The 23857-nt window shown below is 48.6% G+C and overlaps 1 long non-coding RNA gene across 1 annotated transcript in view; it reads right to left on the reverse strand.

Moving 5' to 3' along the window:
* Positions 1-14592: 14592 nt before the first annotated feature.
* The window catches only part of LOC120373795, a 32999-nt gene continuing 23734 nt past the window's right edge, over positions 14593-23857 (reverse strand). The window contains exon 3 of the long non-coding RNA XR_005585722.1: positions 14593-15059. This is a non-coding gene — a long non-coding RNA (uncharacterized LOC120373795). The remainder of the gene's footprint in view (positions 15060-23857) is intronic.

The following is a 23857-nucleotide window of genomic DNA, read 5'->3' on the forward strand; positions in this document are numbered from 1 at the left end:
ATTCTCCAGGCCATCAGCTGGGGTCCCAAGTTCCCTCTCTGGTCCTCTGTAACAACAAACTCCCTCTCCCCTCACCTCGTTAAACCAGCAACACCCAGGGAAACTGAGTCTCACCCCCTCTGCATGCAAACCACTGGAAAACAACAGAAAAACAAGAAAATCCCCCACTTCATCACAGATGGTGCAATGATTAGGACACTAGCTTGGGACTTCAGAGTTCAATTCTTTGTTCCATCACAGACTTACTCTGTGCAAGTTACTCCGTTTCTCTATGGCCCAGTCCCCCATCAGTAAAATGGGGACAGTAGCATTTTCCTACTTCACAGGAAGGCTGAGAGGATAAATACATTGAATACTGTGAGGTGCTCAGAGACTACAGTAATGGGGGCCAGATAAGTTCCAAAGATATCTAGAAATAGGGCTATAATTAACCAGCCTCCATGGAGAAGTCAGTTGTGGGGCTAAAACCTGCAGCTTCCCCAGAGTAGTGTACTATTGCTGAACTACAAGTGTCAGCTGCAGTAGCTCAAGCCAGAGGAAACACTTTTTTTTAAACAGAGTTCCTGGTGCATTCCTTGATGTTTGCTTACTACATTGCAATAACAAGGGGCAAGTCAAGGAAATTAAAATGTGGAACTGATAAAAACTTTTCACACAGTTCATAATTAACCTATGGAACTCACTGCCACAGGAAGTCACTGAGGCCACAAAATTAGCAAGATTAAAAAAGGATGGACATTTCTATGGATCACAAGAATATCCAGAGTTGCCATAGTTAATGCTAACAAATATTTTGATAAGGACATTAAACCTACTTCAGTGCTTAAGCTGATCTCTGTTAGCCAGGATGAGACCTATGGGCAGAGAGGAGGGGAAATATTATCCCCAATTTTCTACTACAGGGTTCTTACACCTGCCTCTAACCAGCTGGTTCTGGCCACTGTCAGAAATGGATGCTGGGCAAGATGTTCCTTGGGTCTGACCCAGTTGATTCCTATTAATAAAAGGGAGGGCATGTCTTCTTGAGGTTAGAGCAAAGGATGGAAAGCTAGGACATCTGGGTTCTATTTGTAGTTGTGCCATCGATTCATTTTGTGACCTTGGACATGTCATTTAATTGTGACTCTATTTCCCCATCTGTAAAATTGGCATAATTTTCTGTTATTACTACTACAATGCTGATTTGCTTTTCAAGGGCTTGTGAGGCTTGGCTAATGTCTGCAAAGTGCAACTCAGGTGCCAGGAGCATTAAAGATAATAAAAGCCCGTTGTCATCAGAGATCAGTTGGGGAGCTGGACATTAATGGGCAGATTTTCTGGATCTCAATGCACTGACTGTGGGGGTCTCTGGAAATCTAGCCCTAAGTCCATGAAGACACAGGGCAGTGGATGAAGCTTTGAGAGAATCTCCCCCAGTGCAATAGACTGAAATCTTGCTCAAGGCTTGATTTTCAGAGGTGATGCAGACTTCCTCTGCAAGTCAGGGCAGAGTTGCTTTGCATGGAGGTGTCTGTGGCCCTATGCCACCTGGATCTTGCCTCAAGTAAGGGTTCCGAAACCATGCATGAGAGTGCACATATACCATTAGGAAGAAGCCGTGCTCTGCAGGGATCCAGCCTTGATTGGCTACTGTCACGTCTGCAGGAAAGATTTAGTGCATGGAAGAAGGGAGAAGATGTGATGGTCACCTTGCCTGCCAGGGATAATTTCTGGGCTGGTTGGCTCTGGTTTTATTAAAACAATCTAAAGCGGAATCAAGACAATGCTCAATAAGTCAGATCCTATCGCCGGTGGGTATCAGGAGTAACTCTGTGGTAGCCAATGCAGCTGCGCAGGTGTATAGCTAGTGTACGCAAGGGTGGTATCAGGCCAACTATGCTTTCCTTACAAGAAGTCTTCGCAGAGCTCAGATGTGTAAATAAATCAATAGAGGTTTGTGACCAGTGGAGCCAGGGCAGCCAGCATCGTTTCACCATTTTTTTCTGGCTGTCTGCGATAACGGCAAGGCCTGGAACTCATCCTAGGACAAAGGGGAGAATATTGGGCTATTTTCTGCTTGTTTAGATTTATGACTGAATTTAGTAGTTGTGAAAGAAGGGCTAAGAGCCATGAGTTCCTCCGGATACAGTGCTAGGAGATGCTGGGAAATTTCCTCTGATGGCTCTGCCTGCACCTCATTAAGCACCTGTAGATTCCTGTCTATTCCAGTGCTGGGCTCCACACACTGCTCTGCTAACATCAGAATGTAGGGCTGGAAGGAACCTCGAGAGGTCATCTAGTCCATCCTCCTGTACTGAGGAAGGACCAAGTAAACCTAGACCATTCCTGGCAGGTGTTTGTCCAGCCTGTAGGATGCAGATTCCACAACCTCCCTTGGAAGCTATTCCAGAACTTATCCTTATAGTCAGAAAGCTTTTCCTAATATCTAAATTAATCTCCCTTAAGCCCATTACTTCTTCATGATCACTTGCACCCAAATTGCCTCCCACCTTCAGAATCAAGTCTAAAACGACTGCCCCATGTTACTTCACTTTCTGAAACAAAAAGTTGTCTCCTTTACATTCCAAGAACTTATTGGACTGTCTAGGTTTTGCCATATTTCTTTTCCAACAGCTCTCTGGGTAGTTAAAGTCCTGCATTACCCCCAGGTCTTGTGTTTTGCATATGTCGGTTATGTGTTCTAAAAATGCCTCATCCATCTCCTTCTCCTGATTTGGTGGCATGACCATCACCCCTTTTTTTTTTCTCCTTTTTATTCTCACCCAGAGACTTTCAGTCCATCTGCCTCTCACCTCCTTCTGGACCTCAGAACAGGTGTATATATTCTTGATGTACAATGCCAATCTCCTCCCTTTTCCCCTTGTCTGTCCTTCCTGAACAAGCTATACCCCTTTATACCAGTATTCCAGTCATGAGACTTATCCCACCAAGTCTCAGTGATACCAATTAAGTCAGAATTTAGTTTATGTATTAATACTTCCAGTTTTTCCTGTTTGTTCCCCATGCTCCTTGCTTGTATTTATTTAAAGACACTCCCAGCCTACATTCCCCCCAGCTATTCCAGTCCTAGGCTTTCCCCCCACCCCACCATCACTCACACAGCTCTACTAATGCCCCTCCATCCCACCCCACAGTCCCCTGCTATTCCACCTGATGGTTATCCTACAACCACAGTTCTGATGCTGCCCTCAGTCCTGCCCTGCAGACCCTCTGCTAGTCCAGACCTGCACTGTTTCTCAGCTCTGCCAACACCCCTCCATCCTGACAGGCTGTCCTTGCCCCATTCCCACCATTCCTTTCCTAGGTCTCGCTGGAGCAAAGACTGTGGGGTTGTTTGGATGTTGTGTTCTGGGGGCACACTCTCCATTACAGCACCCCCTTGCACCAGGGTATGATGATGCAGAAATTGGTATCTCTAGTGCCACCTGCCGGTCGTCTGTCTCTGTGCATGCCTCAGTTGTCCAGCTGAGAAGTATCTAAGTCCATCCCTTTCAGGGCGACAAAAGCTCAAACTAATAATTGGAGTCTCTCAACAAATCTACCCTCCATCTTCTTCCGCTGCTCCTCCCCCCGCTCCAGCATTAAGCGCTGGCCCCTCAGAATGAGCTGGTCTGAGATCTCCGCTCTCTTGCAGACTGACTCAGGCTCCTTCACAGAAGTCCTTCTCCTCCCTGTGGTTCCTCCCTTGGGGCTGAACTCTCCCCACTGTTATGGGGCCCAGCTGTCCATTAAGTTGTCATCTGCTGCCTCCCTGTCTCACCCTGCTGGCCAACAAACATCTAATTAGATACATCTATTGCACCTGTGCCATAATCAGCAATTAGCTCCTTCCCAACAGGATGCTTTTTGGACATTACAATGCTGGTCTAAACCACCTTCCAATTCCTCTTCTAGTTCATGCACCCACATAAGCCATTGGTCTTTTTCCTCCAGAATCTCTTGATAATCTCCTTTCATCCACTTTTACTTGTATCACATTTTGTAGAGCCTGTTCAGTGCCTGTTCTCCGGACCTCACCTCAACTTTCTCCGGTTTCCTCTGAGGTCAAAAATTAGTTTCTGTGACTAGTGCAGCCTCCTCTGTCCTCTCCCAAAGGCTGTCCTTCTCCCAGAGGCCTGCCCAGTTTCTTCCTTTTCAGCCCCAATGGACACCTGTTCCCAGCTTACAGGAGTGACTGCCCTGTTTTGCTGCCTACCACGTATTCAGCTCTTGTTCAAGCAATTGGCAAAGATACTTTTCCTGTTCCAGTTCTGTTTTTGTCTGGACTAATTCCTGTTCCTGTATCTCTGTTTCCAGGAGGCCTTAATTTCTTCCACCCCTCACCTTGCCTCTTGTAATGCACCTCCAGGCTTTGATAGGACTTAATCTCCTGTTTGGCCCTTTCAATATCTCCTGCATGGAGCATCTGGTCTCTCTGATCACTTCCTGCCTGCTCGGCAGGGCTAACCAGCCCCGAGCCTGGCTCCTGGCACTTGTCAACAGTCGACTCGGTTGGTACCCTGTGTTGCATCAGCATCAGGAAACCCCACAGTCTCAGCCCACAGTCATGGGCCAGGGAGGTTCCTTATCACCCCAACCCTCAGCTGACCTTGCTGACCCCATACTTCCATTCGACCTCCACTATCGGGCAAACGTGGGTCTTGCCATGCACAAATGAAATGTGGACTGGCAGGTGTCTGACCACTTCTACTATCCAGAGACTGCTCCTCTGGACTAACCACAGCCTGCAGCCAGACTCGACCAGGCTCTTTATTACCCAGTACCCTCATCTAAAAGGCACTATATACAGTGGGATTCGACACCAATTAAGAGAGCCTCCAGGGCCACAAACTTGGCTATAATAGCACTCAGGTTGTTGCATTCCATAAGGGGGCAGTCTCTTTGTATATGGTCAGGCTGAGCACAGTGGAAACAAACCATATAGTGTTCCTGAGTGCCCCCAGTGGGCCCTTGTAGGTTTGCAGGAGCTCCTGGTGCGTTGATAGCTTCTGGGGTTATTGCAGCATCAAACCATCCAGAAATTTCTCTATCTGTATGATGCCTTTGACCTTTGGGGGTTGGGGTTTGACGCTGCCCGTCTCCCTTGCTACAATACCCTTAACCTGGGCCCTTGTTTGAGCTACTCAATAGTACCATTGGTCTCTAGCTAGGCCTCTGTCTTCTCTACAGACTCTTCGGTAGCACATGGCCAAAATCTTTGGACCCAACTTTGGGCTCCAGCTAATAAGACCAATAGAAGTTGTTCTAACACTATCAAGTCCAGGACTTTTGTAACCCCCTTGGGGTTTAGAGAGCAGGGCCCCTTTAAAAACCTCATCTTGAGGGAGAGGAAGTGGGGGGTGTTCCAGGGGGAGGGGAGTCAAGATGGGGAGAGAGACATGGGTGTGGGGGGTGTCTGTAGCTCCAGACAAGAGGGCCTATGGTAAGCAGGCCCTCACACAGTAAACCAGCCAAGAACCAGCCCAAAGCCCAAGAGACAGAGAGGCCAACTGGAGACATCCCAGGACAGGAGCCAGGAAGGACTCATCTGAGAAGGACAAACCAGAGCCGGACCCAGCATCACTGTCGCCCAGAACTCCATGAATATTGGGGTTTGTGACTTTGCACTGGGATAAGGAAAGAGGCTGTAGCTAGTTAAGTGGGGAAGCTGTCGCTCTGTGTGGGTTTGCGGAGAGCAGCAGAAGAGGGCACTGGAGCAGTTTGTAGGGAAGTTTACTGGGTCAAGAAATAAACAGGACCACCCAGGACTCACTGCAGGACTGGAAATCTGCCCAGGATTGTGGAACTCTGAGGCTAGACACAGTGTTTGGCAACTATCCTTTTATACTGTGGTACCACTGGGTGCATGGGTCCTCGTGGTGGATGTAATCCCGTTTTACCAGTCCCCCTATCTTCTCACTGTGACCGAATGCACACCTGTATTCACACCCAACACACTATTGTAATAATCCTTGCACAAAATATGCCTTCTGAGGTATCATTTGAAATCTAAAACTCACAGGTCAATAATACCATGATGAAATGCATGCAGCAACATTATATATAAAGTTATAAACATAAGCTGAAATTAGGTCTGAAATGTATTTACCATACAAGTCTGGGTAAACCCGTTTCTCTTTCACCCTGAAACTCCATGACTCCAACCTCACAGTGGGAATGAACTTTATCTAGGGATAACTGTCAGAAAAATGCATTTAAAAGGGGATCAGGACTATAAAGTGAGGGGCAAAAACACCCCATGGTATCACTCCCTATCCAGCTCTAAGACAAAAGAAACAATCTGTGGACTTTGGGAGCAGATACGGGCCTGAAAATTTGGTCAGCAATGTTACTGGGTAAGGGAATTCACCTTGAATCAAGTCTGGTTTGTTACGTTTTAGTACTAGGAAGCATTTTATCTTTATTGTCTTATAATCATTTCTGACTTTAATACCTTATACTTGTACTCACTGAAAACCTATCTCCGTGTTGTTAAATAAACTTGTTTTATTCTTTAATCAAAACTAATCCAGTGTTGTGAACTGTGTAGGTAACTCCATTCAAGGGGAGCAAACGTTTGTATCTTGATCCCCTTAGAAGGGCAATGGACCTGATATATCTGGACTGTCGAGAAGAGAGCTGGACAGTGCAGAACACACATTCTGGCGGGAACTCCAGCACTGAGAGTGTGTTGGGGTCACCCTAAAAGTGTTAACCAAGATTGGGGTGGAAGCCAGAGTGTGACTGGAGTTTTGCTGGCAGGCTGCAGCTTTACACACACTCAGGATGTGACTTGCAGGCTGGTTGTGAGCAGCCCAGGTGGAAGCTTGTGACATTCTATACCTTGGGGGAGCATGCTGTAATCTCCATATTCCTCATTTTCATCTAATCGTGATCTTATGTATAAAGCATGCCTTGTAAGGTATCGGGGAAAGGTTGTAACCTGCTGAAAGTCATTTCTCTATCCATATATGCATAACATTAATGCATATGAAGTTATGAGAATTGTGTAGTATGGTTGTCACTAAAACATGCTGTAAATTGGGGGAATCAGCCAGATATTAGCTCCCCAGTGGCAACAGCAAGGAAAGTAACCAATGCCTGGGCGGGGTGTCAAAAAACCCATCAACAGCTATTGTCCAGCAAGGGAGCTACAATGCAATGACCCAGCTGCCTGAGGCCACACCAGGGGAATTGCTCAGCCTTGTTTGGAGAGACTCAGTAATGCTCAACTGACTCTGAAGGGGGGAAGGGCAAAGCCAAGGGGGAGGACTGGACATGATAAAAGGGAGAGACATTTGCCATGCTCTTCCTCTCTCTTCCACTTACATCTACAGACACCACACCAAGTGACTGAAGTGCTGATCAAAGGGGAAAGCCTGGCTGAAAAGCAACCAGCCAGCCTGTGGTGAGAAGTCTCTAAGTTTGTAAGCGCATTGTAAGTGTTAAGATCAGCTTAGAATGCGTTTTGCTTTTATTTTATTTGAACAAATCTGACTTGTTATGCTTTGACTTATAATCACTTAAAATCTATCTTTGTAGTTAATAAATCTGTTTGTTTATTCTACCTGAAGCAGTGCGTTTGGTTTGAAGTGTGCTAGAGAATCCCCTTGGGATAACAAGCCTGATACATATTGATTTCTTTGTTAAAGTGACGAATTCATATAAGCTTGCAGCATCCAGCAGGTATAACTGGACACTGCAAGACAGAGGTTCCTAGGGTTGTTTCTGGGACCAGAGGTATTGGCTAGTGTCATTCGGTTGCAAGTAGTTGAGAGCAGCTTACATGCCAGAGGCTGTGCGTGAACAGCCCAGGAGTGGGCATTTTCATAGCAAAGCAGGATAAGCCTGGCTCCCAGAGTCAAAGATTGGAGTGACTTAGCAGATCACCAGTCCAGGTAACACCAGCGTGGAACGTCACAGAGCTACAGGAGGAAAGCATTGTGAGGCACCCAAGGTTGCAGGGCAGAGATGACACAGCCCCTCAGTGGTCTGGATTGTACCCCAGAATGTCATACTCCCCCTGTTTTTCTCCATTCATCCCTTGTAAATAAATGTTTGTCTTTCCAGTCTCCACTGTACTAGTCTGGGGTGTGTTAACTCCAGGGGGGGTTGGAACAGGTGCCTCTGGGGTAGAGAGAAGTTTCCACACTGTTTTTTTAGATGTACCTTTTCTTGTCCAGAACCACCCATGGAGTGGACTCCATATTGGCCACGAGGGTGCTATAGTTTACTTAATGAGTTCAATTCCAGATGCAACCACCATGTTGCCAAGACCCATAGGTGCTGAGTCACCACTCTGGGATGTCAACCCCAGGGAAAGGGCTCTACTCTAAAGTAATATGTCTAGGTTTCTGAGGAAACTTCTAACCGGTCTATTATCATACAGGAGGCTACGTAAGATTTTGCTTGTCCATCTGATGGGGTGTGATATGTGGCTTGTGCTTCTCCCCAGTGAAATAGAGCCACCCAGGCTGTCCAAGATGGTCCAGCCCAACCTGTTACAACAACATGCACACCAGTTCTGGTCACCTAATCCACAGTTCAGAACTGAATTGTAATTATCTGGGGTTATCCTGAAATTCATTTCATTGAATTTTATTGAAAATCACTAATTTCTTTAATGTTTTGCACTTGCAAAACCTTTGACAGTCATGGCTGAAGGTAAACTGCTGTGGCCGAGTACCAATCTCTAAAGTGACAACAGCTTGCATAATTTTCACCATAGCATTTTAAGTATGCTTGTAATACACAGAATCATGGTTTAGTTTCATTATAATAAGTTCCAGGCTGTTTGCATGCTTGAACATTTTTTTTTAAATAAAACAGTGTGTTCAATTAAAAATGTGATGTCCTTCATTTCAAGGTGTGTGGTCCCTTATTTCAGAATCTGGGTATTCAGAGGCATGGCCAGGCCACACTGACAGTCTATGCTGAGCTGATGGTAAAATGACTGTCTGCCTCTGTGGAGACTAGAACAGTGTTCTTGGTGATTTCAAGGACCAGTACACAGGAAACAGCTACAATACCTCCTGTCCAGAACACTTTCACTAAGGAGTTGAAAGTTCACTAAGGCTGAGGATGTTAGGGAGATTCCCAAACCTGAGCTGGCTTTTGTAGGTGACAAATCTGAGGAACTGTCACAGATTGAAGTGTCACTAGAGGAGGTTTTGGAATTAATTGATAAACTCAACATTAACAAGTCACCGGGACCAGATGGCATTCACCCAAGAGTTCTGAAAGAACTCAAATGTGAAGTTGCGAAACTATTAACTAAGGTTTGTAACCTGTCCTTTAAATCGGCTTCGGTACCCAATGACTGGAAGTTAGCCAATATTTAAAAAGGGCTCTAGGGGTGATCCCAGCAATTACAGACCGGTAAGTCTAACGCCGGTACCGGGCAAATTAGTTGAAACAATAGTAAAGAATAAAATTGTCAGACACATAGAAAAACATAAACTCTTGAGCAATAGTCAACATGGTTTCTGTAAAGGGAAATCGTGTCTTACTAATCTATTAGAGTTCTTTGAAGGGGTCAACAAACATGTGGACAAGGGGGATCCGGTGGACATAGTGTACTTAGATTTCCAGAAAGCCTTTGACAAGGTCCCTCACCAAAGGCTCTTAAGTAAATTAAGCTGGCATGGGATAAAAGGAAAGGTCCTTTCATGGATTGAGAACTGGTTAAAGGACAGGGAACAAAGGGTAGGAATTAATGGTAAATTCTCAGAATGGAGAGGGGTAACTAGTTGTGTTCCCCAAGGGTCAGTCCTAGGACCAATCCTATTCAATTTATTCATAAATGATCTGGAGAAAGGGGTAAACAGTGAGGTGGCAAAGTTTGCAGATGATACTAAACTACTCAAGATAGTTAAGACCAAAGCAGATTGTGAAGAACTTCAAAAAGATCTCACAAAACTAAGTGATTGGGCAACAAAATGGCAAATGAAATTTAATGTGGATAAATGTAAAGTAATGCACATTGGAAAAAATAACCGCAACTATACATACAACATGATGGGGGCTAATTTAGCTACAACGATTCAGGAAAAAGATCTTGGAGTTATCGTGGATAGTTCTCTGAAGATGTCCACGCAGTGTGCAGAGGCGGTCAAAAAAGCAAACAGGATGTTAGGAATCATTAAAAAGGGGATAGAGAATAAGACTGAGAATATATTATTGCCCTTATATAAATCCATGGTACGCCCACATCTCGAATACTGTGTACAGATGTGGTCTCCTCACCTCAAAAAAGATATTCTAGCACTAGAAAAGGTTCAGAAAAGAGCAACTAAAATGATTAGGGGGTTAGAGAGGGTCCCATATGAGGAAAGATTAAAGAGGCTAGGACTCTTCAGTTTGGAAAAGGGAAGACTAAGGGGGGACATGATAGAGGTATATAAAATCATGAGTGATGTTGAGAAAGTGGATAAGGAAAAGTTATTTACTTATTCCCATAATACAAGAACTAGGGGTCACCAAATGAAATTAATAGGCAGCAGGTTTAAAACAAATAAAAGGAAGTTCTTCTTCACGCAGCGCACAGTCAACTTGTGGAACTCCTTACCTGAGGAGGTTGTGAAGGCTAGGACTATAACAATGTTTAAAAGGGGACTGGATAAATTCATGGTGGCTAAGTCCATAAATGGCTATTAGCCAGGATGGGTAAGAATGGTGTCCCTAGCCTCTGTTCGTCAGAGGATGGAGATGGATGGCAGGAGAGAGATCACTTGATCATTGCCTGTTAGGTTCACTCCCTCTGTGGCACCTGGCATTCGCCACTGTAGGTAGACAGCTACTGGGCTAGATGGACCTTTGGTCTGACCCGGTACGGCCTTTCTTATGTTCTTATGTTCTTATGAGTTAAACCATATTCCCTCCCGCTCTCTTCCCCCCACCCCCTACTTCCACCTTGTCCCCTGGCTTACAAATAAAGATGCAACTGAGCAAAAATGCCAGGGGACAGATTATTTTCCAAACCTGTTTGATCCCCCATGGGGGGGCACCAGCCTCTGAAATGAGGGCAAGGCTCACAGCCAGCCCAGAATCTCAAAAGCACCTCAAGTTGGGTGCATGTCAGTGACTGGGTGCCCAACGGGAGATGCCAGGGAACCTTCAGCCTGAGCTTGGGCTGCTTGGGCCCCTGATTCAGACTCCAGGTGTCTGAAGTTGGACCCTCCCATGAGCAAGCACTTTGGGAACAGTGGGGTGGGGTAATTCTGGGAGGAGGCAGGCAGCATGTTTTCCATTCCCCCCAGGAGGTATCTTACAGAATGCTGAGCCTGGCAGAACCTGTCCATCTCCATGACCACAGAGATTGATCCTAACTACCCAGCTTCCATACAAACAACACCACCCCACTGGAGACAGCACCACTCCTAGCATAGCTAAAAGATGCACCATTGCCACGGACACAGAAAGGACAGACAAATGCACTGGAGGCAACACACACAGCAACACCCCGCAGATAACACAGTAGAACACAGTCAACCATTAGACACATGGCATGGCACAGAAAACCCCAGCCTTTCCCATGTGTTTAATTGCATTAAACCTAGTTGGATTGCACTAAACAAACAACTGGCCCATCAGAGCCCAGACTTTTCACTCTACAGTATGGGCAACACTCTCCCCTGTGCAGAGGGCCTATGCAGCTCTTTGTCAGGATCCTAACAAGGGCAGTCAGGACCAAGGGTCAGAGCAGAGTCAAACTGGAGGCTGGGAGTAGCCAAGGAGTTCATAGTGAGGTTCCAGGCCAGGGTTGATACCGAGGGTCAGAGTCTGAGTTGGTTTCAGGGTTCAGGTCAGGAGGCAAAGTCCAAATCAAGGTGAGGTTGATGCCAGGAGTAGGAATGGTCATGGCAGCTACAAGTAAGCCGCACTATTGCCTGGACATTTCCTGGAATACCCCTTGGGTTTATATAGGGTGGGAAGCCAATCAGGGGCCATGAGGCTGCTGCCTGTCAGACCCCCTGACAGGCAGGGGGTCATGGGCAATGGAGTGCAACCTGGGTACAGCTGCTGCTGGGTGGGTTCTAGACTCACAGGGCCTTATACTCTTCTACCCTCAAAACAGAGCTTCAGTTAGACCCTCCCTTGGCCTTGGGCTGGCCCTTTGCACAGAGCTGAATGCCACCTCTAATCCAGACTGGATCTCTACATGGCTCTTGTGTGCTGCTAAATGGGCCATGATTCTGATCCAAACACTGTGAAAGACTGGCTGTTAAGACATGAATCTGAGTAACATTCAGAGATTGTCTTGGTCCTGGCTGGACGTCTCTACATGTGCAAAGTGATGTATTCCCAGTATGCCCCAGGTAACTGAATGCTACCCCATGTACAGCTTTGTCAAATGGTATCTGCCTCGGAACACATCGCCCCCTGCATGGGAACCAAGCCTCAGAGGAGAAGCATCTAGGAGTCTGGGAAAGACCTAATGTCAGGATGTTTCCCATTGAGGAAGCACACTCCTGTGCTCTGCTCAGAGCAGTGTGGCCAGGGCCCTGGTGGGTCTCTTGAAAGGCTCTCAGTTTGCAACTGGGTTAAATAAATTAAAAATTAAAAAACAAAGAATCCAGCAAGCCAGGACTGGCGCTCCTGTCCGTTCTCCCCCACACAAAGCCGTCCAGCTCTGCTTCCCAGATGGGAGGAGGATGAGGAATGGATGATGCATGTGGCAGTGCCAAGGGGCCAATTTGTACTAGGTGCTGTACACAGTACAGTAATGCCGATAGCCACACACCTGGATCCCATAGCAAGGCGCGTGGGGCTCTAGGCCAGTGGTGACCCCTTTCACACAGCAAGCCTCTGAGTGCGACCCCCCTTATAAATTAAAAACATTTTAAAAATATATTTAACACCATTATAAATGCTGGAGGCAAAGCGGGGTTTGGGGTGGAGGCTGACAGCTCGTGACCCCCCCATGTAATAACCTTGCGACCCCCGAGGGGTCCCGACCCCCAGTTTGAGAACCCCTGCTCTAGGTGTTCACTGTGTCCAGGTAACTGTGTGAGATTCGGGAGCCTCCTGGCCCTTTAAGCCCTGGTGACTGATTCAATGGCCATTGCTAAACTTTTACCAACAGGTTTTATTAATCCTGCAGCAAGTGACTGAAGGTCAGATCAGCTCCCTCATCCTCCCTTCCCCCAACAGAGCCTCTCATCACGCCCCATTCCAGAGACACATGTGAAGCCCACTCAGCTATTAACTCTTCTCGGTTCCTTTCCCTGCGCTGACTCAGGTGGGAGCCTCAGTCAGACCGTCCATGGCCACGCAGGCCCAGCCTCACACTCAGGCGTCCAGTTTTCGACCAGAACAGCCAGTTGAAAAGGGACCCTGGCAGCTCCGGTCAGCACCACTGACCAGACCATTAAAAGTCCGGTTGGTGGCGCAGGCAGGCTCCCTACCTAGCTCCATTCGGCTCCTGGGAAGCGGTGACATGTCCCTGAAGCTCCTAGACATAGGGGTGGCCACGGTGGCACCGCACGCTGCCCCCGCCCTGTGCAACAACTCTGCAGCTCTCACTAGCTGGGAACCACAGCCAATGGGAGCTGTGGGGGTGGTGCCTGCAGGCGGGGAAGCATGCAGAGACCCCATGGCCCCCCTCCCCCTAGGAGCCGGAGGGACATGTCGCCGATTCCTGGAAGCCACCTGAGGTAATTGCCCACCCCCATAGCCAAAGCCCTCACCACCACCTGCATCCCAACCCCCTGCCCCAGCCCGGAGCCTCCTCCTGAACCCCAAAACCCTCATCCCCAGCCCCACCACAGTGCCTGCACACCCAGCTGGAGCCCTAAACCCCTCCCGCACCCCAATCCCCTGCCCCAGCCCCGTGAAAATGAGTGAGAGAATGAGGGTGGGGAGAGCGAGCAACAGAGGGAGGGGGGATGGAGTGAGTGAGGGTAAAGCCTTGGAGAAGGGGCGGGAAAGGGGCATGGCCTCTGGGAAGGGGTGGGGCAGGGTGCGGGGCAAAGGTGTTTGGTGTTCTGCTATTAGAATACCAACTCACAGTCAGCCTGTCCATGTCTGCGCAGGCCCAGCCTTACAGTCAGACTGTTCATGGCCGTGCAGGCCCTGCCTCATGTGCTACACAGGAGCCATCCTGGGCATCACAGAGATGGCTGCAAAGGCTGCGAGATCAATCCCCAGCCGAGGCCAACTAATTTCAGAGCCACGGACAGAAAGAAGGAGATGAAGGGCAAGGAGGAACAGAGAACAGGGTGTGGGGCCAGGGCTCAGGGTGACAGAGAACGGGGTGTGGGGCTAGTGGTTCAGGCTGACAGAGAACGGGGTGTAGTGCCAGAGGGCTCAGGGTGGCAGATGGTTTGGTGCCTAGACAGGGTCCCCAGGGGTTCTGGGTAGCACATCATATAGCATTGGGGCTGAGGAGGGGCCTGGAGGAATCTGGGCAATAGACAATGTGACACTGTGGCTTGACAGGGCTGTAGAATGTCAGGGCTTGTCTAACATTCCCAGCATAGATATTCCAAGAACCTCAGTGTATGTTTTCAATCTTTAATTGCCCGTCTGCACATCACTGCCCATTTTTCCCAGCTCTGCCCTCCTCCCCTGGGAGGATGATCTGAAGCTAACAGAGAAAGACAAGGGCCTTGGAGGTGTATGGAAATGTTTGTTCCAGATGCATCAGATCCCTGCAAATCTTCTTTTATGGGCATTTCAGAGCAGCTCTTGGCAGCACTGCTTACAGCCCAGGGTCTGAGGACGTTCCTCGCCTGCCATTTATGAGGACATTTCAAATCCGATACTAAATTTGCTTCCAGCCAAAAGCAGCAGCCAGGTTTTCCCAATCCCACGGGCTGCGAGGGGGCTTAGTTTGCAAAAGTGAAATTCACTGTGCCCCAAACTTAAGTTTTGTGAAATGATTGTTTAGAGGTCAACAGCAACAGGAACAGCCAGCGTAAGTGCCCCTCTCTGATGGGTTACAGTTGTGATTTGTCTTGTGTTCCTCTGGCTCAGGGACATTCCTGGTCAGGAGAGATGCTTTGCAGCTTGTTAGTCTGTGCGATGACGCAGTTGCTTTGGTCTCCACTTCAGCTCTTTGGCTTTTGCCTGGAGAGTTCCTTTAGGAATTGAGATAGGTAGGACGTATTTAGAACAAATAGAAATATCCCTCATTTCTAATCCTCGGAAAATAGCCTATAGCAACCATTCTCAAGCTGTGGCACATGCAGCACTGGTGGCAGGCAGGTTGCAATTGGGGAAGGCAGGTTGATTTGGAAAATGGGATCAGAATAAAAATACAGTTTCATGACTGAGATTGTAGAGTGGGGATACCCTGAGCTTTGAGGTTTTTAGCTGTGTTATGTTAGGCCTTAGAGTCAGGGCTGGTGCAAGGATGTTTTGCGCCCTAGGCGAAACTTCCACCTTGCGCCCCCCCTCCCCTGCGGCAGCTCCCCCCTCTGCCCTGAGGTGCCCCCCTTGTGGCAGCACCCCCCTCACAACTCACCCCTGCCCCACCTCCTTCCCGAGCACACCATCGCTGCTTCACTTCTCCCACCTCCCAGGCTTGCGGTGCCAATCAGCTTAGGTCCCGCAAGCCTGGGAGGCGGGAGAAGTGAAGCAGCCACAGCGTGCTCGGGGAGGAGGCGGCACAGGGGTGAGCAGGGGCAGGGAGTTCCCCTGCGTGCCGCCCCTTCCTTACTTGCTGCAGGCAGCCCTCCCCGTGCCCCTCTGCCCCAGCTTCCTCTGCCTAAATGCCAACGGCAACCAAGGCGGCCGAAGATCTGGCCGCCGCGGTTGCTGCCGAAGAAAATGGCGCCCCCCAAATCCGGTCGCCTAAATGGTTGCACCGGCCCTGCTTAGAGTCTGAGAAGGACTGAGCTGCAGAATTCTACAGCAGTGATCCAGAGAGCCATAGCCACTGTGGTGTATGGACCTTAACTTTAGATTACTATAGTACTGTTGGATACATTCATAATTCAGGTGCATTAACTACAGAAGAGTTACAGCATAGTTCTAATTTGTGTCCCATGTAATTACCTCTAATTCATATAACCAGAAGCTATTCTTAATGCCAGATTTACTTGGGCCACTATAGTATTTTGCTGCCCATGGAAAAAAATTAGTGTGTGTTTAGCACCCACTGGAAGCCAAGTTCCCCTCCCTCCCTCTTTCCCCCCCCCCCAGCACCTCCCGCCTGCTGCAATCAGCTGTTCCAGGGTGTCCAGGAGGCACTGGGAGGTAGGGGGAGGAGAGGGTATGGGGCGTGCTCTGGGGAGGGGGGTGGAAAGAGGCAGGGAAGAGGCAGGGTGGGGGCAGGAAGAGTTGGGGAGGGTTGGGACCTGGGGGTAGAGGTGGAGTGGGGGCAAGGGCGAGGGTGGAGTGAGGGCGGGAAGAGGCAAGGCAGGGGTGGGGCTTGGAGGAAGGGGTGGAGTGGGGCGGGGCCTGTGGCGGAGAGTGGGTCAAGCACCCCCTGGGTAGAGAGGAAGTGAGCACCTATGTTAGGGTATGTCTACACTACGGGATTATTCTGATATTACATAAACCAGTTTTGTAAAACAGATTGTATAAAGTCGAGTGCACACGGCCACACTAAGCACATTAATTAGGTGGTGTGCGTCCATGTACCGAGGCTAGCATCGATTTCCAGAGCATTGCACTATGGGTAGCTATCATAGAATCATAGAATCATAGAATCTCAGGGTTGGAAGGGACCTCAGGAGGTCATCTAGTCCAACCCCCTGCTCAAAGCAGGACCAAACCCAACTAAATCATCCCAGCCAGGGCTTTGTCAAGCCTGACCTTAAAAATCTCTAAGGAAGGAGATTCCACTACCTCCCTAGGTAACCCATTCCAGTTCTTCACCACCCTACTAGTGAAAAAGTTTTTCCTAATGTCCAACCTAAACCTCCCACTCTGCAACTTGAGACCATTACTCCTTGTTCTGTCATCTTCTACCACTGAGAACAGTCTAGATCCATCCTCTTTGGAACTCCCTTTCAGGTAGTTGAAAGCAGCTATCAAATCCCCCCTCATTCTTCTCTTCTGCAGACTAAACAATCCCATCCATAGTTCCCACAGTCTCCCCCGCCCATTGGAATTCTGGGCTGAGATCCCAATGCAAAAACAGTGTCGCAGGTGATTCTGGGTAAATGTCGTCACTCAATCCTTCCTCCATGAAAGCAACGGCCGACAATCATTTTGCGCCCTTTTTCCCTGGATTGCCCTGGCAGACGCCATAGCATGGCAACCATGGAGTCCGTTTTGCCTTGTCACTGTCACCGTATGTGTACTGGATGCTGCTGACAGACGTGGTACTGCAGTGCTACACAGCAGCATTCATTTGCCTTTGCAAGGTAGCAGAGACGGTTACCATCCCTATTGCACCATCTGCCATTGTAAATTGGTGATGAGATGAGGGTTATCGGTCGTTTTTTACCATCTGCTGCTGTCATGGGTGCTCCTGGCTGGCCTCGCTGAAGTCGGCCGGGGGCGCATGGACAAAAATGGGAATGACTCCCCGGGTCATTTCCTTCTTTATGTTTTGTCTAAAAATAGAGTCAGTCCTGCCTAGAATATGGGGCAAGTGTACTAGGGAACCAGAGAGCACAGCCGCTCCGTGTCAGAGCCCCAGAGATCCTGCAGAAATGATGAGCTGCATGCCATTCTAGGGGGTGTCCCTGCAACAACCCCACCCGTTGCTTCCCTCCTCCCCCAACCCTCCTGGGCTACCGTGGCAGTGTCCCCCCATTTGTGTGATGAAGCAATAAAGAATGCAGGAATAAGAAACACTGACTTTTTAGTGAGATAAAATGAGGGGGAGGAAGCCTCCAGCTGCTATGATAGTCCAGGCAGGACATTAAAGGGTGTGGGGGAGAGGAGCACAGCCTCCTGCTGCTATGATAGTCCAGGCAGTACAGAATCTTTTCTTTAGACATGAAAGCGGGGGGCTGATGGAGCTCAGCCTCCAGTTGCTATGATAAGGACGGTTACCAGCCGTTTTGTACCATCTGCCGGGAATGACCGGGAGTCATTCCCATTGTTACCCAGGAGCCCCCGGCCGACCTCACCGAGGCCAGCCAGGAGCACTCACAGGCTGATGATGACAATGGATATCAGTCATATTGTACCATCTGCCACCAGGAAGGGGATGCTGGTGTTCAGCGCTGCAGCACCCCGTCTACCAGCAGCATGCAGTAGACATGGGGTGACATTGAAAAAAGGCGAGAAACGGTTTTTTTCCCTTTTCTTTAGGGGGGGAGGAGGGTGTAAATTGACAACATATACCCTGAAACACCCGGGAAAATGTTTTTGACCCTTCAGGCATTGGGAGCTCAGCCAAGAATGCAAATGCTTTTCAGAGACTGCAGGGACTGTGGGATAGCTGGAGTCCTCAGTACCACCTCCCTCCCTCCATGAGCGTCCATTTGATTCTTTGGCTTTCCGTTACACTTGTCACACAGCACTGTGCTGTGGACTCTGTATCATAGCCTGGAGATTTTTTTCAAATGCTTTGGCATTTCGTCTTCTGTAATGGAGCTCTGATAGAACAGATTTGTCTCCCCATACAGCGATCAGATCCAGTATCTCCCGTATGGTCCATGCTGGAGCTCTTTTTGGATTTGGGACTGCATCGCCACCCATGCTGATCAGAGCTCCACGCTGGGCAAACAGGAAATGAAATTCAAAAGTTCGCGGGGCTTTTCCTGTCTACCTGGCCAGTGCATCCGAGTTCAGATTGCTGTCCAGAGCAGTCACAATGGTGCACTGTAGGATACCGCCCGGAGGCCAATACCGTCGATTTGCGGCCACACTAACCCTAATCCGATATGGTAATACCGATTTCAACGCTACTCCTCTCGTCGGGGAGGAGTACAGAAACCAGTTTAAAGAGCCCTTTATCGATATAAAGGGCCTCGTTGTGTGGACGGGTGCAGCGTTAAATCGGTTTAACACTGCTAAAATCGGTTTAAACGCGTAGTGTAGACCAGGCCCTAGATGGCCTCTGGGTAGATACTGCCTGACCTTTCATCCTACTTGCAAAAGCTACAATCAGTCTCAGGAAGACTCTGAAAGATTCGGTCCTATCCAGATGAAATGATGGAACCTTGAGCATACCCAGGTCATGCAATCTGGGACCCCTGTGGTGGGAGTGGGGTTAAGGAAAAAGACATATGATTCAAATGTCTGAGATTACCTTAGATAAAAATTTAGGATGGGGTCTAAAGGTGAGCTTCTCCTTATGGCATACAATGTGGGTCAGCCATAAGTGCCTGTTATTTCCCCTATTCTCCAGGCTGATGTGATTGCCACTAAAAAGCCATTTTCACAGACAAATGATTGTGTGGACGGGTGCAGGGTTAAATCGGTTTAACGCTGCTAAATTCAGTTTAAACGAGTAGTGTAGACCAGGCCTTAGTAACTCCACCTCCACCAGAGGCGTAGAGTCAATGTCACTGTAGTTAGGTCGATGCAGTCTCAGTGTAGACACTGTTGGTTGCATAATAGACTGTTGCGGCTTTCAGAAGCCATCCCACAATGCCCCACACTGACAGTTCAATCAGTGCAAGCACTCCTGGTGATGATGCGCACTGCCAACACAAGGAGCACAGCATAGACATGCACAAGCAATATAATTACTATTGTGGCTATATGCTGATGATGTAAGTTTGGTCAACTTTAGTTTGTAGTGTAGATATGTCCTGAGATCATAGCAATGTCAACCCCACTCTTTGTGCTCTGATACAGCTCGCTCCTTAGAGTTCTTCTTGACTGTTCCAAACAGGGCTCACCTAAGCAGCATCTTTCACAGGGGAGCACCTCATGCTGCCATCCTCCTCCCTAAACACACAGTTGTGAATAGTGCAAACAAGAGGCATGCCCAGCAAGTGTCCAGTTATGAACAACAGGTGCTGAAGTTCATGGAGATGAACAAATGACAAGTGTTACACCAAACCCCCATAGCTGTTCAGAGGCACTTGAGTGATTATGGGTGGAAGGATCAGTATTTCACAATCAGAAAAGAATGGGAATGGGAATACCCAACCTTGCTCCTGTTGCGTTTGATTTAGCTTACCATGTGAAACACAGTACTAATGATCAATAGGGATGAGCTGCAATTCTTTAGAAAAAGCTGTACGTCAAGTGGAAGTTGCAGCTAGCAAAGGCTCGTGAGAAGCAGACCGAGTTCAATCCATAGGTGTTTTCACTGCATCTCCCTCCCCGGCTACAGCGGGAGCCAGGTACTGGCACAGAACATGCTGATGCCATCGAAGCTCCCTTCCTCAGAGCAGGAATGCCAGGTTGCCAATATGCATTTACACTGGCTTCCCAGCCCAGCACCCTCTGAAGAACACTCCCCTCTCTACTCAGAGATGTGCAGCTCACAGCATGCATCAATAACAGTGGAGACTTATTTCATACCATAGCTGGTGAGCCTCACTCAACACTCCACCTTCCGCAGGCCCCGAGGAGCTCCTCCAGCCGCCACCACTCAGCACCTGCTGAGATGATAGCAGAAGACACCTGGTTCCTATCTTGATATTACCCAGGAACCAGGGGCAGCTTGGATTCCCTCGAGACATGGCAGCAAAAGTAACCCATTCCTTTCTCTAGTGGGAGGCAGGGAAAGCTGCCCCTCCCTAGGAATTCTGACCAATTCTCAGTGTTAGTATCAATGAACCAGCAGTAGGGCCCTACTGGAGCCTGCACCACTCTAGAGGAAAAGCATTTGGGGTTCCAGCTTTATGAGATGTGGAAATACATATGTGCCATCTGTGGTATCCCCAGGTGTCAGCAAAACTGCACTCACGCTCATTCCCCTCTGTTACCTCAGAGACATTGTGAATGGCTGCCACATGTGGCAGGAAACTGGGCATGCATCCAACACAATAACATCCCGCCCCCACCAGTCATACCATTCTTTGTACCACACAAATGTGCCAGGGAGCATTGGCAGTCAACTTCCACAAGGCAACACCCATTTGCTTGCCCACCAGATGCATCTTGTCCACAGGCCTCACTCATTGAGAAGTTGGCCAGCCGTTCCCAGTTGGTCCGTTTTCCTATTGCTACTCCGTCCCAGGCACAGGGAGTGCGCAGTCTAGGTGTTCATCTCCTTATGGCACAGATCAGAAATGCAGATGTCCTGAGATGTCTGTAACAGAGTCCTGCTGCCTCCCTGATTTGCAGCAGCCTCTCTCCTGCCAAAGGGTTAGAGCAACACACTTGCAAAGCCAGAGAATACAAGACCCTGAATTGGCTCCCGGGTTGGAACTGCCCACCGTGCCCTGAGTCATCACCAATGGATTCTGGGATTGGCATTGCTAGGTGACAATAGAGGATGACCTAGGAAAACACCCACAATGCCTTGCTCCTAGCACCAGTTGCTTAAACATTGTGGGATAATTGCCTAAAGTTCCCACAATGCACAGGCACATACACCCCTGTTCAAGTGTCTATATTTTCAAATTGCCATGCAGAGTGCTGTAGGTGCAGAGAGGCCTCTGCGGCCAACACGCCTGTGCTCCAAGAATGGTGTTGGGGTCTGGATGCTAGTACAACCAATCTAGCTACAACCATTCCAGACAATGGCTTCAAAGCTCTGAGCCTGACTCCTGTGAAATTGCTGCGTAGATGGGGCCACAGATATTCACAGAGGATTTAACAAAGGCCAGTCAGTGACTGAAGGCTAGTGAAGAGGGCTCCTTCCAGGGAAGAGATGTAAACATCTGGCCCAGGCAGGACCAGGAAAAGCTCTATGTTTCATGTAGAGCCTGGGCACTTTAATTGTTGTGCTTTCAATGTTTCTGCAAATTTCTAGTGTTCGTGGAACTATAGGTGACAGCTAGAGCATGAGGCAGTGCTTTGCAACTCTTCCCTTACACGCAGCTTTGCCAATGCCCCTTAGCAGACCTGCACCCCCTGCTATGGGGGACAGGGGCTCCCCACACACCGCTGTGCCAGTGTGCCTCACAAGCCCCCTTCCAATAATCTAGCCCAGGAGCCCCCTGATAATCTCCCACTGGAAAGTCCTAGCCTTTGTGATTGCTCCCCTAATCATTCGGGAGAGATGTTCAGACCTGGTGCTGGGCTGGGAATGTTGGATCTCCTCCACTCACTCCCTGCTAGCCTCCAGCCAAGTGAGCAGCTGTATGGATGTTCCCATGGGAGATTATTGGGGGACTCCCAACCTAGATGATGGGGAGGGGACTCAGACCCTCCCAGTCCCAAACATTCACTCCTTCCATCACGCCAGTGAGAAGTAAACTGCCTCCCCCCACATTTCAGAACACACACTGGGCTCCATTTTCTCCTCAGTGGGAGCAGGGGGCTATGGGTTAAAACAGGAGCTGCAATGTCAGGACTCCTGGTTCAAGCCCCAGGAATGCCCTCAGCTCTCTATATGTCCTTGGTCAAGTCACTTCCTCTCTCTGTTGCCTTAGCTCCCTCATCTGTGAAATGGGGATGATGGCACCAAGTTGCCCTTTGGGAACAATGGGTGTGTTCTCTGTGGGTGACAGCACCAGAGCTCTGCTCCAGCCACTGGAGCTGGTCACATGTGTGTTTCAAGGCCTGGCAGTGGTAAAGCATGTCTACAGGCCAAGGTTCCTAACCCCAGCACAGCCTTCAGGGCAGCAGCTTTTTACCAGCCTTTCGAAGAGCATTGAAAAGAGCCCGGAGGGAGGGAGCTGAGGACTGACCCTTTCTGCCTTTCTCCAGCAGCCAACGGGGAGCCCTAAGAGCCTCTGGGGAAGGATCTGGAGACCATCAGCCCCACTCTGTCACTGCAAAGTGCCATAAGCAGAAGTGGAGCTTGTGTTATCAGATGGAAGTTGCTAATAACCAGGCTGCCGGAGCAGGAATTCAGCAGAGGATGGCTGGGTGGTCTGAGGCACAAGCACCATAGCTGTAGTAACACTTTTCAGCTTGTCTTCAAAGCAGCATTTAAAGGAACAGGCACCTTCAGTTACAACAAGTGACTTGCACTGCTCAAGACCTGAAATGGGTTTGGGGCACAAGAGAAAAGAGTTTGGTGGTTTCAGTTTGCTGCAAATGGCAGCCTCTGCTCAGGAGGATACACCTCTTAGGGCTGAATTGATTTATTATTTTCCCTGCTTTGCCCTTTGTACCAACCAACACATTTGTGATCCCATGTCTTTTTATCGTTAGAAAAGTGAAATTAACAAAGGTGTTAGAAATTGAAAATTGTTAGAAATGACCCATCTGTAATTACAATAATGGGAAAAAAGCTTGTAGGAATATTAATAAAAATACAGCCACCAACAAAAATTAGGCTGGGAAACTGTCATGCTAAAATCAGCCGCAAGCAGCACTGCCATCTCTTGGGTTTTTAGCATAAGCCTTGCAGTATTCTGGATTTTACTTCAAACTCCAGCTCCTGGAGGCACGTGATTTTATAAGAATCGGCTTTCCTTTTTTAAAAGAAGTATCTTTTTAGCCCTCATGGTTGGAGAAAAGCCTGGAAATGTGACCTGAGCATGACCCAAAGGCTCAGTAGGGGAAAAAAAACTCCACAATTTTTAAACCAATCTTGTGATTTTTGGAATCTGACTCATGAATTCTGAACACTTGGTGCTGGCAATGCTGCACTAGACTAAGCACCATCAGTTCCATGAGCAGGAAAGAAACGGTTTGATTTACAAAGATAGACTGACATGTCAAAGCAGCTGCTAGTGAAAGACAGAGATGTGCAGCATAAGATTGGTCTGTCCTCACAGTTTGGCCAACATTAGTATAAAAGCCTTCTCCTTTGCAGTCCCCACCACCCTGCAACAGCCTCCAGCACCTCATCAGCTCCTTTCTTTTCATATCTCCCTCCCCATGACTCTTAACTGCTCCCTCCTCCTGCTGTTGATGGTTTATAAAGGCAGGACCTGAGCCCCATTGCTAGCTCCTT

This window comes from Mauremys reevesii, linkage group 10 (assembly GCF_016161935.1).
Source record: "Mauremys reevesii isolate NIE-2019 linkage group 10, ASM1616193v1, whole genome shotgun sequence".
Lineage (NCBI taxonomy): Eukaryota > Metazoa > Chordata > Testudines > Geoemydidae > Mauremys > Mauremys reevesii.